The sequence below is a fragment of the Microtus ochrogaster genome, unplaced genomic scaffold (assembly GCF_000317375.1).
Source record: "Microtus ochrogaster isolate Prairie Vole_2 unplaced genomic scaffold, MicOch1.0 UNK8, whole genome shotgun sequence".
Lineage (NCBI taxonomy): Eukaryota > Metazoa > Chordata > Mammalia > Rodentia > Cricetidae > Microtus > Microtus ochrogaster.
In genome coordinates, this window is record NW_004949106.1 from 6,141,711 (window position 1) to 6,146,294 (window position 4,584).

Here is a 4,584-nt window from a genome sequence, read left to right on the forward strand (position 1 = left end):
GTGTCAGGAAGCATGGCCGCACACAGACTGATGCATTGCTAGAAAAGGAGCAAAGAGGTCTACATCTGGATCTTGACTTTTGGCAGCTTGACTTTTGGAAATCCCAAAGCCCATCTCTAGTGATACACTTCCTCCAACAAGTCACACATACTCCAACAATGCTAAAGTTCCTAATTCCTCTTAAGAAGTGCCACTCCCTTATGGTCAAGCAGTTAAAGATATGAGCAGAAGGGGGTCATTCTTACCCCAACCACCACATCTTTTATACCAGAAATTCTTATATTGGTGTATTCTAAAGCACTTAAATGGTATAGTTTAGTTGAAATTGCTTTTCTTATTGATATTAGAATCTAAAAAAAAATGTACTAAAATTGTCTCTATCCCATGAAATATTGTCACCTCTGTGATACAGTCTAAAAGCCTTCTCCCTGTTATACTGGCTTTTCATTATAAAAGTTGAATCCATCATAAGGCCCAACATACCACTCCAAAAACGTATAGACTATTTTAGGTGTCAAGGTCTTTTAAAGATCAGAATACTTATATCTATAATTTATATGGATACATTTTCAATGTTCATAAGAAGTTTATGTATGTATAGATAATATCATGATAAATATCAACTTTTGATACTTTTAAACATTGAAATATTTTATTTAATATAAATGTATAAACATTATTATACATTTATAAAATAGATACATTCTTTCTTTTCCTCTTTAAATTTTATATAGAAAGGGAAAATACAGAGAGTTTATGATTCTTAGCTTTGCTGGTCCATCTGGTTCTAATTGATTTTTTTTATTGCAGTTTTAGAAAGCTTCCCTTTGCATGTCACGGACTGAAAAATTATTATATACAGAATCTATTCTTTTCGCTTTTTTCTAACTGACCTAGTTTATACTAAAATTCCATAAAAAGTGTTCTGACTAAAACTTCAATCAATTCTACAGGATGCAGATTGAATTAACTTAACAACATCCTGTATTGATTACATGCAATTAAACAAATTGCTTGAAAGCATATTCTTGCTCCGAAGGACAATATCCTGTACAGCAATATTATTTTATTCAATATATAAATAACTCAGGATAGCAGAAATATACACTTAATTTCCTATTTTGAATTACCACTGCAGGGCATTAAACTGTTACTGCTATAATAAAGTATTCTCATAATGAATAAAGTAGTTCAGGGTTTTCCATAATGCTTTCAAACTATTTGTTTGGTCCTTGATCTTTAGGAATACTGAAAATGCACAATCACTTCAAAAGTGTGAAGTGACCTACTAAAATTTAGTTTGGGGGGTTAATACAATGCTTTGTGCTACTTGAAGAGGTGAGTGGTCATATTTCAACTCCATGTCTAAGATGAAACAACAATATGAAAAGTCTCCTATACTGATATTTATTTATAGACATATTCTAGACAGTTCTAGACAGTATATTTACTGAAGAATTAAATGAGCAGAGTGTCAATTTTACACTGCTTTGTTCCAATACTTGCTATCAAATTTCATTATTAGGTTACAATAATATATATATATATATATATATATATGTAACATATATGTGTGTGTGTAATAGAGAGAGCAAATTCAACAAAGAAAAAGATCTAGACAAACTAAATTATATAAATATTCATAAGTTTATGAGTATCTTATGAGTAAAGCATGATTGAACATTCTCATTAATTAATAGGATAGATTTAGGAATATGAAAGAAGATCAAAAATTTAAACAGTAAAAACAGTAACAAAGTACTATTCAATCACATATATTTTCTTCATTTATTTTCTATTCCTAATGCAGTTATGTATTAATTTAAGAGATAGTCTTAATCTGTTTGCATTTACTAGAGAAAAACTCCATGTGACTGGGTGGGCTATAAGTCACAGATCTGAATCTTATCAGTCTAACAGGATGAAACATAGTAATCAAGGTATAGAAGTTTTGAGGTCTGGGGAGGGCTGATTTCTGCTTCCAAGAAATACTATCTACCTTACCTTGAAGAGCAATGGATGCTCTCTCCTCTTACAGTGCAAATGTAGTCTTTGTACTCAATGGGAGATAAGAAATAAAATGAACGTTTATCTTTGTGTCAGTTATAATTGGTCCTGTCCCAGCTTTGAATGTCTATGGAATGACATAGCTCAGATCTCCAACATCCAGTCACTTTCCAATGGTCAACAATGGCAAATAAACCCTTAACACACGACATTTCAGGGAACTTTTCAAACTGAGCCCATGACAATAAAAATCTGTACTTTTATAGCAATAAAATAAACTATGGTAGAGATCTTATCGTTTTCAGACCATGGTTTGTCACCTTTGTGATTTTTTAAACGATTTATAGGAATTTTGCTTGTTTTCTGTCAGCCTCGTCTCAAACCTTGATAATATGTCACCATATCACTCTTACTAATGATCTTCATTCTCCTTGCTGGAATTGATTTCTGCTCTGGACAAAGAAGGGTACATGAAGATGATGGCAATAAAACCATAGTGGTACTTATTTTGTCTACCTTCCTTTGGACATAATAGCAAATTAATCTTGGGAAATCTTCAGATTTTTAAAAAGGAAGAGTAACTGACATATTTTATAAAAGTGACATTTAAATCTAAGTATTTCCTAGGGATTTGTCAGTAGTGATTGTGTGAAAGAAAAGTTGTAACTAATATGAAAATACATTTCAAGGATTTGTACAAACTTATGTTGGGTACAGTTTAATAATTTAATACATACAAATCTATGAGTTCATTGAAATTATTCTAAAGAAAAACAATAGGACAGACACATAAATAACCAGCAAAGCTATGAGCCAAATTCAAGATTACAAATGTAAATTATTTTTGTGAAAGAGTTTCAGACCAGTGGAACTTACATGTGTGGCCTTTATTTATCAGTGGACTTTATAAAATTTTAAGGGCACAGGTAAACTTTTAAGACTAGAGGATATATAATTGTCATTTTATTTAAAATTTCACAATGCAATCAGACAAAATCAACTAGAGAACCTATTAGTTTCTATGTTAATGTCATCCACTCACAAAAATGACTTATCTTTCCATTAAAACTGTGAAATTGTTGGGAAACATTAAAATTCATGTATGAGAGATAAAAAAATGCAAGCAATGTTGTAAAAATTATTGGAAGCCAGAGGTAGACAGAAACACTACAGAGGGATTTTTAAACATTTAATTTTACTCAAAGACTGCTGTGACATCAGGGCAGCAGATGGCGAAGAGCTAGCGGCACAGGAAGGCATCTAAAACCACTGGAAAGAATATTTCAAGAAGCTATATGAGGCACCAAGGGACACTATAGTTGGTACCAAGTCGAGGAAATCATCTGTGCAGCCAGAAGATAACCTTCACCTTTCCTGGCAGGGGAAGACAGCACAGTAACCAAGCTCAAACTGGGAAAGGCACGTGGCGCGATGTAACAGATCAGCTCATAAAGAAGGTGGTGACTGTGCTTAGTGTCCTTCATAAAACCTGTCAGTGAGCAAGTGGGGAGCGAGGGACTGGCTGAGTCGCCGTGAAAATCAATCCGTGGCACACTGCCTCAACAGCCAGCCATGAAAGGGCAGGAGCCAGGTTGAGATCTGCATTCTCACAGGCAAATGTCAGGCTAGTGCATGTTGAAAACGACGCAGGAAGAAAGACAAACAGATTCAGGAAAGAAACAGCGGAGCAGTCCAGAGAGAAGCGAAGATATTAACTCTGTTTGAATCTGATGAGATAACCCCATTCGATTTCCTACTGAATTTTCATTGACTAACTACAAAGGTCTTTGGGCCACTGAGTGAAAATTGAAAGAGTTTATAATGATTTACAATAATAACATATTTGTGACAATACAGGAAATCGAACTTCCAGAAGTTAAAATACTCTCAACAAATACCTAGTAAGAATCGAGGATGTGTTAAGATTAAATGCCTTGTAGAATTAGAAAATGGATAAATATCTGAAATTTTGGACACTGCTCTCCTGCCTCAACAAGAGAAACAATAGGGGATTGCAATAAAAGAGGTCCTTGAAAGATTTCTTTAAAGATGCAGCTGTATTTTAAGGTGAATATCACCATATCCCCAGAAATAAAACTGGCGGGAGCAAACGCCACTGTGTTTTTGATAAACCTGCCCTGTAATACTACATTTCTGCTTTTCTTCACTGTGTTTGCTGGTGGGAGAAATGAAGAGCCAGTGCCGTGGGGGAAATCGCTATTTCCCGTTCCCTGCAGTCAGCCACTGAACAAGTTGGTTTTAAGATTCACTGCACCAAACGCAGAATGCGCACAGCCGGAGTTGTGCAATATCTCAAGTGAAGGGCTTGAGAAGCTCTGTATAGTTGGGAATTGTACTGGGTGTTTTGTACTAAACAAAGAAAGCTAGGAGAGCCAGGAGACTCGGGAAAACTTTGAATAGGAGTCCTCTGGGTGCCCATGAATCATTGAACATATCAGCAGTTACATAACATGCATTCTGATAAATTATACATAGACTCGGTACTTGCAACCTGTATGGTGTATGGATTGCAAGGATAAGGCAAAAAATAGAAAAATATCCTCAAATAAATCAACA